The 14054-nt window shown below is 41.1% G+C and overlaps 1 protein-coding gene and 1 pseudogene across 1 annotated transcript in view; both read left to right on the plus strand.

Moving 5' to 3' along the window:
* Positions 1–14054, plus strand: part of LOC141752673 (protein NLRC3-like) — a 782294-nt gene that overhangs the window by 4113 nt on the left and 764127 nt on the right. The gene's annotated exons all lie outside the window — the stretch shown is intronic.
* On the plus strand, positions 848–13394 carry LOC141752702 (protein NLRC3-like; annotated as a pseudogene).

A 14054-nucleotide genomic window follows, 5' to 3' on the forward strand; every position in this document is an offset into this window, starting at 1 on the left:
TAAAGGAACACTGTCATCACAGACTGAATGCTGAGTTCAAACAGAAAAGTATCAACACTTTAACTGTTCCCTGAGACCATCTGAGCTTTGAGACAGTGTCGTCCAATCAACAAAGCATTTTAGTTATAAAGACATGTCTTCACAGGAAGAGGAGTGATGTCTCTGTGGAGGAGCAGCTGTCCTGCTGTGCTTTGTGTCAGGACGTCCTGAAGGATCCAGTCTCTACCAGCTGTGGACACTGGTTCTGCAGACAGTGCATCACCTCATACTGGGACCAGTCTGCTTCATCAGGAGACTCCTCCTGTCCCCAGTGTGGTCAGACCAGCACTGTACAAAGTAAGACTCTACATCTGTCTGCTGACGTCTCCATGTCTGAAAACACTACTTGTTCTTTTAATACATAAAGAGTCATAAAAGTCTCACCAGGTCCTGCGAGGACACTAGGGGACGCGCTGCTCCACTCAACTGGCCGTTCAAGCCATAGACATGTATACATACGCCAACGTTGACGTACGGTCCAGAGCTCAATGTGGCGTCTATGTATTTATGTCTATGGGTCAAGCGGTGACATGGAATGCACCTGATTGGTTCCTGGTTTTCTGCTCGCCGTTTCAAACAGGAAACAACATGGCGGCCTGCTCATAAACTTTCTGTTATTCCGTCTAAACAATCCACCAAAATCTACTTCTGAAAACATCTGAAGCCAGATATAGGCGATGCCTCTGCTGAATCTGGTTTTATTTCAGAACTAGATCTCCTAGTTTGACAGCTTGACAGCTCTGTGAGCCGAGGCGTCGCGCTGGACGGGCTCATGTGATTAAAGGACTGTTCCTGCCTTTACATTTTGAAAGAGCAACGGCCAATGAGGAAACTCCGACACTCGGCCGACCAATCGTGTAACTTCATCCCTCATTCAGTGACAGACTTCTGCGGTTGTAGGGCTGCTGGCCCTCTGCAGTCCAGACTTGAAGACAGAGACAACAAGAGAGACAGCACGAGCGAGAGGACGATCAGTAGAAGAGAGACAGAGAGACGTAGCATGACGCTGTTGTGAATGAGAGAAAGAAATGTTATTTTCTGATTGTTTCACGGCGTTAACGTTCTAAAGCAGAAATAAATAACCCTCAAATACTCAACATGATTTACTGTGGAGACGGACGCTTTTAGTTTCACTTTCCTCCTCTGCATTCATTACATCCAACGTGCAGCAGTAAATGTCGTCACAGTGAGATAAAACCTAACGTTTATTTCTTTCCAGCGTGTTTTTTAGATGAAACGGGCGACACACTGAACGGCAGCCTGCAGAGTGTGTTTACCGCTGAGACCACCAACAGCCCTCGTCACATGTCATGTTGCTTTTTCTTACATTAGAGGACTAATTTGCTGAATCTTCACAGGTCTTTAGACCGTAGTGGAAACACAGACAACAGTGGACTGAAGGAACCTTTCAGGTCCTTAAAAGTAGTAGGACTAAAAAGTCCCAGGAGCTTTTGGTGGAAACCCGGCTTTTGTTAATAAAAACAGGTCCACACAACGAGATATGAACATATCCTGCATTATTTGATGAGTGGATGAGTTTTAAATATTACAGGGAGGAAGGAACAGCCACAGTGAGCTGTTTAGATGAAGAGCTGCAGATGGACAGCTGAGGCTCCGCCTCCTCTGCTGTCAATCAAACATGTACACCGACTGATGCTTCCACTAAAACTGGACTGTTTAACCTTTACTTCTTTTTTATTTACTTTATATTGATCACTTTAATATTGGCAATGGAAATAATAAGCAGATGCTCTTTATTTAGTCTCAAACTGTTTCCCTTCTCTTTCAGCAGATAGAGGTCTGCAGGAGGTTGTAGATGAACATAAGATCAGTCTGAGGAGGAGATGTGAACGTGTGACTGAAGGAAGTGATGAAACAGGAAGTGGAACCCTCCTCAACAGGATCTACACTGAGCTCTACATCACAGAGGGACAGAGTGAAGAGGTTAATACCCAACATGAGGTGAGGCAGCTTGAGACAGCTTCCAAGAAGAAGACCCTCCATGACGCTCCAATCAAGTGCCAGGACATCTTTAAAGCCTTACCTGACCAACGGGGACACATCAGAGTCGTTCTGACGAACGGCGTCGCTGGCGTTGGAAAAACCTTCTCAGTGCAGAAGTTCACTCTGGACTGGGCAGAGGGCTTGGAGAACCAAGATGTCAGTCTGGTGGTTCTGCTTTCGTTCAGGGAGCTGAACTTGATCAGAGATGAGCAGTACAGTCTTCTCATGCTGCTCCATGTTTTCCATCCAACATTACAGAAGGTCACAGCAGAGAAGCTCGCTGTCTGTAAAGTTCTGTTCATCTTTGACGGCCTGGATGAAAGCAGACTTTCACTGGATTTCAAGAACAATGAGGTTGTGTCTGATGTCACCCAGAAGTCATCAGTCAACGTGCTGTTGACAAACCTCATCCAGGGGAATCTGCTTCCCTCAGCTCTCGTCTGGATAACTTCCCGACCTGCAGCAGCCAATCAGATCCCTCCTGCATGTGTTGACAGGGTAACAGAAGTACGAGGCTTCACTGACGCCCAGAAGGAGGAGTACTTCAGGAGGAGAGTCAGTGATGAAGAGCTGTCCAGCAGAATCATCTCACACATCAAGACATCCAGGAGCCTCCACATCATGTGTCTAATCCCAGTCTTCTGCTGGATCACTGCTACAGTTCTGGACCACATGTTGACTACAGACCAGAGAGGAGAGCTGCCCAAGACCCTGACTGACCTGTTCTCACACTTCCTGTTGGTTCAGACAAAGAGGAAGAAGCAGAAGTATGGTGAGGGACATGAGACGAGTCCACAGGAGCTGACGGAGGCTGACAGGGAAGTTCTTCTGAAGCTGGGGAGGCTGGCGTTTGAACATCTGGAGAAAGGAAACATCATGTTCTACCAAGAAGACCTGGAGCGGTGTGGTCTGGATGTCACAGAGGCCTCGTTGTACTCAGGAGTTTGTACAGAGATCTTCAAAAGAGAGTGTGTGATCTTCCAGAAAACCGTCTACTGCTTTGTTCACCTGAGCGTTCAGGAGTTTCTGGCTGCAGTCTACATGGTCCACTATTACACAAACAGGAGCACACAGGTACTGAAGGACTACCTGACATATGGATATGTTCATTCAACCCTGGATGACTTCCTGAAGAGAGCCATGGAGAAATCCCTTGAAAGTAAAAATGGCCACCTGGACCTGTTTGTTCGCTTCCTTCATGGCCTCTCTCTGGAGTCCAACCAGAAGCTCTTAGGAGGTCTGCTGGGTCGGACAGACAACAGTCCAGAAACCATCCAGAGAATCATCAACAACCTGAAGGAGATGAACAGAGATAATACCTCTCCTGACAGAAGCATCAACATCTTCCACTGTCTGACGGAGATGAACGACCACTCGGTACATCAGGAGATCCAAGAGTTCCTGAAGTCAGAGAACAGATCAGAGAAGGAACTCTCTGAGATCCACTGCTCAGCTCTGGCCTACATGCTGCAGATGTCAGAGGAGGTTCTGGATGAGTTGGACCTGAACAAGTACAACACAACACCAGAGGGACGACTGAGACTGATTCCAGCTGTGAGGAACTGCAGAAAAGCTGTGTAAGTCCAGATGTGATTAACTTTATAGATCAGTGTAGATTAGTAGTTTAGTTCTTCAAATATACACACTATAAATTATTCTTAAATATAATATTCTTATAAGTGTTCCTTGTGTTTATTACATAAATATGTCAGTTGTATTTTGTCACAGATGTTCTTGAGCTGTTTCAAATGTTGAGTTCAAAATGTTTCAGTACTTTGTGTTTCTAGCTGTCAAGTTAATGAACACTTATTCTATTGATTTAGAATAATTGTTACATTTTACAGTTTTTTCTGATTTATGTTTTTGGGTGATGGAGACGACATGTGAACCTGGTAAAACAAATGAAAAGAACAAAAGATCAGCTGTCTGGTGGAGCGCTGGGTCTAACCGGTGTAACGGCAGCAACAGAACGTTTGCTGATCCGGCGGGGAGTCTGGGCGGTCCTGGGATCAGAGTCCTGGTGCTGGGGTTTGCTTTCAATAGGCCTTGCACCACATTACACCTTACCTCGTGTGTTTTTGGGCTCATCTCTTTCGTTGGCTTCAAATCCAAACTGTTGCCATGTTGCTGCAGTTTTAGTTTTCTTTGAGACCAGCTCTGCCATGTCTCGTCTCATCACCCCAAAAAACACATGAACTTCCTAGTAAACAAACCTCTTCTTGTTTATACACCAACATAACATCATAATATTACGTTAATCACGTTGTCATATTGCAAATACAGGCTGGATTTAGCACTGTGTCTCTGTCAGCACAGGTTGTTGATGTCTGATACTTTTTAGTTTGCCAGAACGTGTCATAATGACAAATGTCGGTTCCACCGGTTAGCATAAAATCAAACCGGTTTAAGCTCGTATACCAGACCGGACCAAACCAGACCGGCAAAACCGAAAATCAACCCAATTCTAGCATTAGCCACCGTAAACTACTGGTCATACGAGACAAAGACTGTCGTTGTAAAACCCCTGAGTGTGTTGAATCGAGCAATGGTGCATTTTATTGCTCATGAAGTCAAGTTGTGTTCCATCATCGTGTTTTTAAGTCTTTCCTTTTATTCTGTTACTCACAGAAGGAAACTCAGGTGTTTCTCTCTCTTGTTGTTGCTGTAGAGAAGAGTAGTAACAGGAAATACACAGCTTCCACCAATAACAGCCGTCTGATGAATATATAACAGCAGAATGGTAGAATTCAGACTTTTTAAGAGATCTTAAACACACCAAAGATCAATGTTCTGTTTTTAATGCTGAAACACTGATAACATCTTTCTGATGACATCATGCTGAAAATAATGAAACCTTATTGGTTCTTTAATTGTGTTTGTGAGATGAAAACGTTTGATGCTCAGAAAAGAGTGTTAATGTCAAAATGCCATGCAGTCATCAAAGTATCTAATTATATGAATGTTTAATTATGTACAGGTCTAATATTATTACACGATCTGTTTCATTTCTCTACCGTTTGGTAACAGTCACTGAATTTTCCCATTTATAGACGTGAACCTGACAGCAGCAGGTAGCAGCAAAGAGAGGTCATCTTTATCAACTGTATTATTATTACTTATTCACTGAGTTTTAAAAATGCTTTTCTAATCAATAAGGCCTCATGCTAACTTTGTGGAGACAGACCTGGGATCAGATCTCACTGACAGACTGGACATTATGGAAGCCTCAATGTAACTACATGTTCTCTCTCTTCATCTGCAAGATTAAAGAAAAACAAAGATTAAAAGTCTGCAGGTTTGAGAGAGAGTGATGAGAATTATTGTTTCATGTCAGACAGTGAGATAAGATTAGCTGAACCACTGATGTGAGGAGCAAATGTTAATCAAAGAAGTACATATCAAACTGTTTAGTCATCAAATGCATGAAGTAAATATAAACTGTCCTCTTTCATAATAACATATTTTGTAATCTTTGTGTCATCACAGACTTTCTGACTGTGGACTCTCAGATACTCACTGTGAAGTTGTGGCCTCAGCTCTGAAGTCCAACCCCTCCCATCTGAGAGAGCTGGACCTGAGTAACAACGACCTGTATGATTCAGGAGTGAAGCTGCTTTCTGCTGCACTGGAGAGTCCAAACTGTAGACTGGAGACTCTGAGGTCAGTTCACTGACTGTAGTTTATGTAGTTTGTAGACACACTCTCTCTACACACTGGCTCTGCTCCAGATGGCTCTAGAGAGGGACATTCACGTTTTCACGTCGGCCGCCGTAGCTCTCCAACACGCTTGGCACACAGGAGAGGCTTCAGTTGGTTGTAATCTCCTCACCTCACCGCTAGAGACCACCAGATCCTACACTCTGGACCTTTAACCACAGACCTTATTTCAGGCATCTAACTAAAAACCCATTGACTTCCAGACGAGGAAACAGGAAGTGCTAAAATGCTGACTCATTTCTGGGCTTTAGGACTCATTCCTGTAGCTCTCTATTTGAACATGTCTAAAGGTGCAGCACTCTTCAACAAACACGTATTGCACCAACTTAAAGGCACATAAGTGATGATTATGAACGACACCATCTAACCAGAGGTTTCTATGGTTCTAAGTTATTCCCACGTTCTTTTTGACAGCAGATCTAACTGTGCTCTGTTTTCACGTCAGCATTGTCTAATTATTTGAAGCAATAACCAAATAAATATTCTGCATCAGAAACATCTTTGCAGGTTCATATTTGTTTCAATCTATCTGAATACAATACTCACATGTTCATATGTACATTCAAAGAGTTATTGATGTCTGTCATCATTCCTTCTGTCTGTGAAGCAATCCCCGTTTAACCCGAGTGTTACGAGATGAGGACTAAATCCACAGTCTTGTTGTGTGTAAAATGACCTGTAACGTTGATCTTAAACTAATCGGAGGCTTCAGCAGTCTGAGTTAGATGTATTAGGGCTGGGTGACCTGGACAAAATCAAATATCACAATATTGTTTTGTGTAAATGACCAATAATAGAACAGCTAGAACAGTCTGGTAAGTTCAGAAAATGACATCACTTTACTGTAATACAGCCTTTAAAACCAGGAAGAGACAACACTTATGCCATATCACGATATTACTAGGGCTGTCAGTCCATTATGATATTTAATTGCGATTAATTGCAAATGAATCACACATTTTTTATCCGTCCAAAATGTACCTTAAAGGGAGAGCCAACAGGCAACAACAGCTGTCAGTGTGTCAGTGTGCTGACTTGACTATGACTTGCCCCAAACTGCATGAGATTATCATAAAGTGGGCATGTCTGTAAAGGGGAGACTCGTGGGTACCCATAGAACCCATTTACATTCACTGATCTGGAGGTCAGAGGTCGAGGGACCCCTTTGGATTTGGTCATGTTAGTTTTTCCTCTCCAACATTTAGTGGAAGTTTGGAGCGTTATTTAACCTCCTTCACGACCAGCTAGTCTGACATGGTTGGTACCGATGGATTCATCAGGTTCTCTAGTTTACTATGATACCAGCAGTAGTAGTAGTAGTAGTAGTAGTAGTAGTAGTAGTAGTAGTAGTAGTAGTGGTAGTGGTAGTAGCAGTAGTAGTAGTAGTAGTGGTAGTAGCAGTAGTAGTAGTAGTAGTGGTAGTAGTAGTAGTAGCAGCAGTAGTAGTAGTGGTAGCAGCAGTAGTGGTAGTAGTAGTCGTAGTAGTGGTAGTAGTGGTAGTAGTGGTAGTAGTAGTAGTAGTAGTGGTAGTAGTAGTATGACCTGGTTGGTACCGATGGATTCATCAGGTTCTGTAGTTTCAGATGATACCAGTATCTTCACTCTAGCTTTAAAACTGAGCCGCTACAACCTCCAGAAGATCGATTGCGTTAATGCGTTAAAGAAAATGGTGGCGTTAAAACGATTAACTTTGACAACCCTAGATATTAGGATATCCTAAATCTAAGACGATATCTCGTCTCATTTCACGATATTGATATAATATGGATATGTTGCCCAGCCTTAGTATGTATCCAGTCAGTATGTTGTGTTTGACAGTTTCCTTGTTGAGCTGCAGGAGGATTAGTAACTCAAAGAGGGAATTTGGTACTAAACAGTCTGTAACTTTGATTTGTCGGACTCAGACTGCTGAATCTTCATATTAGTTTCAGTTGAACTTCTGAAGTCATTTCTTACAGTGTAGTTGTGTTATGAAGGGACCACTTCACAGGAGGAATGATTACTGCCACCAATAACTCTTTTAATGTACATATGACATGTGGCTGTTGTTTACAGACACACTTGAACAAATGTGGACCTTTCCTGTAAATGACATAAACCTGCTAAGCTCCCAGATACAGTGAGAAGAAGGCCATGTAATAAATGAAGTAATGAAGTCCAACAAGTCTGATTTGATATTGATCCTCTAATTCCAGACTTGGCAGAGATCAGCAGCTTGTTATTGATGTGTGTTGACATGAACAGGTGTATGAATGTTGTGGTGACATCTGGATGATGTCTGTAGAAGGCTGACATTATGATGATCCACAATAACACAATGACAAAGTCACTCTACCCATTTTAGGGAAAAGATCATTGATTAGGACATAGTGATGTTGAGCTACACATTTAAAACCTGAACACATCTGACTGGATTATAAAGTGATTTTATCTTCATCATTTATTCTTTATTCAGATTGAGGAGCTGCAGGTTGTCAGAGATCAGCTGTGCTTCTCTGGTCTCAGCTCTGATGTCCAACCCCTCCCATCTGAGAGAGCTGGATCTGGGTGGAAACAAGCTGCAGGATTCAGGAGTGAAGCTCCTGTGTGGTTTTCTGGAGAGTCCACACTGTAGACTGGAGACTCTGAGGTCAGACACCATTTTTTACTTGTGTACTGAGATTAATATGATGTGAAAGTTGTGGTGACACTAAACTGCAGACATCAGGCTGATATTATACTGATCCACACTGAGTCTCTTAATGCTAAAGTCCATTTTCTTCTTCAGTGGTTTAGTCCATTGACTGTGGCAGAGCAATGTTGAGCTACACATTTAAAACCTTCAAATATCACAACACCTGACTTTCATCAGGTAAAAATAAATTATATAAAAAAACATAAATATGAAGAATAAATAAATAATCTCTATTTCAGCTATCAGACAATAACAAATATATTCAGTATTTGTTTTTTCTATAAATGTTATGAAGCTATATGATGCTTTTACTGACTGAAGAGTTTAAACTGAAGATGCTTTGATTTTATGACTCTACTATTCCTAAAATATATATATTGTAGATGTCTTATCTTAAATATCTTTTGTTCACATTTCCCCAAAATCCATCCTGACATCTTTGACATCTTTAGAAACTTTGAGATGTTGAGTTGAATCTTGAATCAGTTTCTGTGGTTCTTATTTGTGTTTGGCTGCTCAACATGAGTTTGTATCGATGGATCCACTGGTGGAGCTGTCAGAGTTTAAGAGGTGAAGTCACTACGTCTTTATTGAAGTAGCAGCACGTTGTCATTAATATTAATGAGAGCTCTGTTTCACTGTTTGTATTTGACAGTTTTTAACCTGCATCCTGTTGGCTTCAGGTGTTTGGAGTTTACATTTTCTAAACTTCTACGTTCTAAACCTTCTTCAGCTCTGAACACATTATTAAACATTGAATGATTTCAAGCGGGAACGTTGTCTTCTAAACTTACATCATTTATTCTTTATTCAGATTGTGGCGCTGCAGTTTGTCAGAGATCAGCTGTGCTCCTCTGATCTCAGCTCTGAAGTCCAACCCCTCCCATCTGAGAGAGCTGGAGCTGGATGAAAACGAGCTGAAGGATTCAGGAGTGAAGCTGCTTTCTGCTGGACTGGAGAGTCCAAACTGTAGACTGGAGACTCTGAGGTCAGTTCACTGACTGTAGTTTATGTAGTTTGTAGACACTCTCTCTGCACTGGCTCTGCTCCAGATGGCTCTAGAGAGGGACATTCACGTTTTCACGTCGGTCACCGTAGCTCTCCAACACGCTTGGCACACAGGAGAGGCTTCAGTTGGTTGTAATCTCCTCACCTCACCACTAGATACCACCAGATCCTACACACTGGACCTTTAACCACAGACCTTATTTCAGGCATCTAACTAAAAACCCATTGACTTCCAGACGAGGAAACAGGAAGTGCTAAAATGCTGACTCATTTCTGGGCTTTAGGACTCATTCCTGTAGCTCTCTATTTGAACATGTCTAAAGGTGCAGCACTCTTCAACAAACACGTATTGCACCAACTTAAAGGCACATAAGTGATGATTATGAACGACACCATCTAATCAGAGGTTTCTATGGTTCTAAGTTATTCCCACGTTCTTCTTGACAGCAGATCTAACTGTGCTCTGTTTTCATGTCAGCATTGTCTAATTATTTGAAGCAATAACCAAATAAATATTCTGAATCAGAAACATCTTTGCAGGTTCATATTTGTTTCAATCTATCTGAATACAATACTCACATGTTCATATGTACATTCAAAGAGTTATTGATGTCTGTCATCATTCCTTCTGTCTGTGAAGCAATCCCCGTATAACCTGAGTGTTACGAGATGAGGACTAAATCCACAGTCTTGTTGTGTGTAAAATGACCTGTAACGTTGATCTTAAACTAATCGGAGGCTTCAGCAGTCTGAGTTAGATGTATTAGGGCTGGGTGACCTGGACAAAATCAAATATCACAATATTTCTTTGTGTAAATGACCAATAATAGAACAGCTAGAACAGTCTGGTAAGGTCAGAAAATTACATCACTTTACTGTAATACAGCCTTTAAAACCAGGAAGAGACAACACTTATGCCATATCACGATATTACTAGGGCTGTCAATCCATTATAATATTTAATCGCGATTAATTGCAAATGAATCACACATTTTTTATCCGTCCAAAATGTACCTTAAAGGGAGAGCCAACAAGCAACAACAGCTGTCAGTGTGTCAGTGTGCTGACTTGACTATGACTTGCCCCAAACTGCATGTGATGATCATAAAGTTGGCATGTCTGTAAAGGGGAGACTCGTGGGTACCCATAGAACCCATTTACATTCACTGATCTGAAGGTCAGAGGTCAAGGGACCCCTTTGAACATGGACATGACAGTTTGGAGCGTTATTTAACCTCCTTCATGACCAGCTAGTCTGACATGGTTGGTACCTATGGATCCATCAGGTTCTCTAGTTTAGTATGAGACCAGTAGTAGTAGTAGTAGTAGTAGTAGTAGTAGTAGTAGTAGTAGTAGTAGTAGTAGCAGGAGTAGTAGTAGTAGTAGTAGTATGACCTGGTTGGTACTGATGGACTCATCAGGTTCTGTAGTTTCAGATGATACCAGGATCTTCACTCTAGCTTTAAAACTGAGCCGCTACAACCTCCAGAAGATCAATTGCGTTAACGCGTTAAAGAAAATGTTGGCGTTAAAACGATTAACTTTGACAACCCTAGATATTAGGATATCCTAAATCTTAGACGATATCTCGTCTCATTTCACGATATTGATTTAATATGGATATATTGCCCAGCCTTAGTATGTATCCAGTCAGTATGTTGTGTTTGACAGTTTCCTTGTTGAGCTGCAGGAGGATTAGTAACTCAAAGAGGGAATTTGGTACTAAACAGTCTGAGTCCGACAAATCAAAGTTACAGACTGCTGAATCTTCATATTAGTTTCAGTTGAACTTCTGAAGTCATTTCTTACAGTGTAGTTGTGTTATGAAGGGACCACTTCACAGGAGGAATGATTACTGCCACCAATAACTCTTTTAATGTACATATGACATGTGGCTGTTGTTTACAGACACACTTGAACAAATGTGGACCTTTCCTGTAAATGACATAAACCTGCTAAGCTCCCAGATACAGTGAGAAGAAGGCCATGTAATAAATGAAGTAATGAAGTCCAACAAGTCTGATTTAATATTGATCCTCTAATTCCAGACTTGACAGAGATCAGCAGCTTGTTATTGATGTGTGTTGACATGAACAGCTGTATGAATGTTGTGGTGACATCTGGATGATGTCTGTAGAAGGCTGACATTATGATGATCCACAATAACACAATGACAAAGTCACTCTACTCATTTTAGGGAAAAGATCATTGATTAGGACATAGTGATGTTGAGCTACACATTTAAAACCTTCATATATCCCAACTCTTGACTTCCATCATGTTTCTTTTTTCCGAGAAGTGCTAATATAAATATATAAATATGAAGAAAAAATAAATAATCTCTCTTTCTGCTATCAAACAATAATAAATCTGTTCAATATTTGTTTTTTTCTATAAATGTTATGAAGCTATATGATGCTTTTACTGACTGAAGAGTTTAAACTGAAGATGCTTTGATTTTATGACTCCACTATTCCTCAAATATATATATTGTAGAAGTCTTATCTTAAATATCTTTTGTTCACATTTCCACCACAAATCCATCCTGACATATTTGACATCTTTAGAAGCTTTGAGATGTTGAGTTGAATCTTGAATCAGTTTCTGTGGTTCTTATTTGTGTTTGGCTGCTCAACATGAGTTTGTATCGATGGATCCACTGGTGGAGCTGTCAGAGTTTAAGAGGTGAAGTCACTACGTCTTTATTGAAGTAGCAGCACGTTGTCATTAATATTAATGAGAGCTCTGTTTCACTGTTTGTATTTGACAGTTTTTAACCTGCATCCTGTTGGCTTCAGGTGTTTGGAGTTTACATTTTCTAAACTTCTACGTTCTAAACCTTCTTCAGCTCTGAACACATTATTAAACATTGAATGATTTCAAGCAGGAACGTTGTCTTCTAAACTCACATAATTTATTCTTTATTCAGATTGAGGTTCTGCAGTTTGTCAGAGATCAGCTGTGCTTCTCTGGCCTCAGCTCTGAAGTCCAACCCCTCCCATCTGAGACAGCTGGATCTGAGTGAAAACAACCTGAAGGATTCAGATGTGAAGCTCCTGTCTGATCTTGTGAAGAGTCCACACTGTAGACTGGAGACTCTGGAGTAAGTAGAGGGTCGGAGTCGCTCCATGCTGGTTCCAGCAGTATTGTTGTGATGTGTTTCCTCCGTTAAGCTGTGAGAGGAGAACGGTGACACACAGAGAGAGAGAGAACAGTCAGCCAATCAGATCAGCCAGAAGCTCGTCATGTGATCATGTGTTAGAGTTGATGTGAAGAAGATGTTGTTGTTGTGTTCATGTCTCCAGGAAATAAAGCTGGATTACAGCTGACAGCATCACATCATGTATAGAGACAGTGGTCCTCATCCATCAAACTGTCGTACCATCAACTCTGATCAGAAAGTGTGTGTTCTCTCATTGAGAGATAGAACATCATAGAACCATGGTTACATTTAGTAACCATGTGGTCTTTATACAGACCAGAACCTCTGCTGAAGTCCAGTAATCACAGCTGACGTTTTACTGTTCAGTCTGTGTATGAACATGTGGGACCTTTAAAGAGGACCTATCAGGCTGATGTTCAGCTTCATACTTGTATTTTAGGTTTCTACTAGAACATGTTAACATGCTTTAATGTTCAAAAATCACTTTACTTTTCTTCTACCGGCTGTGCTGCAGCACCTCTTTACACCCTCTGTCTGAAACGCTCTGTCTGATCTCCTTGTCCAAAAAGACTCCATATTTAGTCGAGCTGTCAGAGTTAACGCAATAATAACCCGTTAACGCAAGATCGTTTTAACGCCACTAATTACTTTAACGCATTAACGCAACTTGTGATTTTTAGGTTGTAGCATCTCAGTTTTAAAGCTAGAGTGAAGAAACTGGTATCATCTGAAACTAGAGAACCTGATGAATCCATCAGTACCAACCATGTCATACTACTACTGCTACTGCTACTGCTACTGCTACTGCTACTGCTACTACTACTACTACTACTACTACTACTACTGGTATCATAGTAAACTATAAACCTGATGAATCCATCGGTACCAACCATGTCAGACTACTACTACTACTACTACTACTACTACTACTACTACTACTACTAAATGTTGGAGAGGAAAAACTGTCATGTCCATTTTCAAAAGGGTCCCTTGACCTCTGACCTCCAGATGTGTGAATGTAAATGGGTTCTATGGGTACCCACGAGTCTCCCCTTTACAGACATGCCCACTTTATGATCATCACATGCAGTTTGGGGCAAGTCATAGTCAAGTCAGCACACTGACACACTGACAGCTGTTGTTGCCTGTTGGGCTGCAGTTTGCCATGTTATGATTGGAGCATATTGTTTTATGCTAAATGCAGTACCTGTGAGGGTTTCTGGATCAATATCTGTCATTGATCTGTGTTGTTCATTGATTTACAATAATAAATATATACATACATTTACATAAAGCAGCATATTTGTCCACTCCCATGTTGATAAGAGGATTAAATACTTGACAGATCTCCCTTTAAGGTACATTTTGGACGGATAAAAAATGTGTGATTCATTTGTAATTAATCTTGATTAAATATCATAATGGATTGATAGCCCTAGTAATATCGTG

This window comes from Sebastes fasciatus, chromosome 16 (genome assembly GCF_043250625.1).
Source record: "Sebastes fasciatus isolate fSebFas1 chromosome 16, fSebFas1.pri, whole genome shotgun sequence".
Classification (NCBI taxonomy): Eukaryota; Metazoa; Chordata; class Actinopteri; order Perciformes; family Sebastidae; genus Sebastes; species Sebastes fasciatus.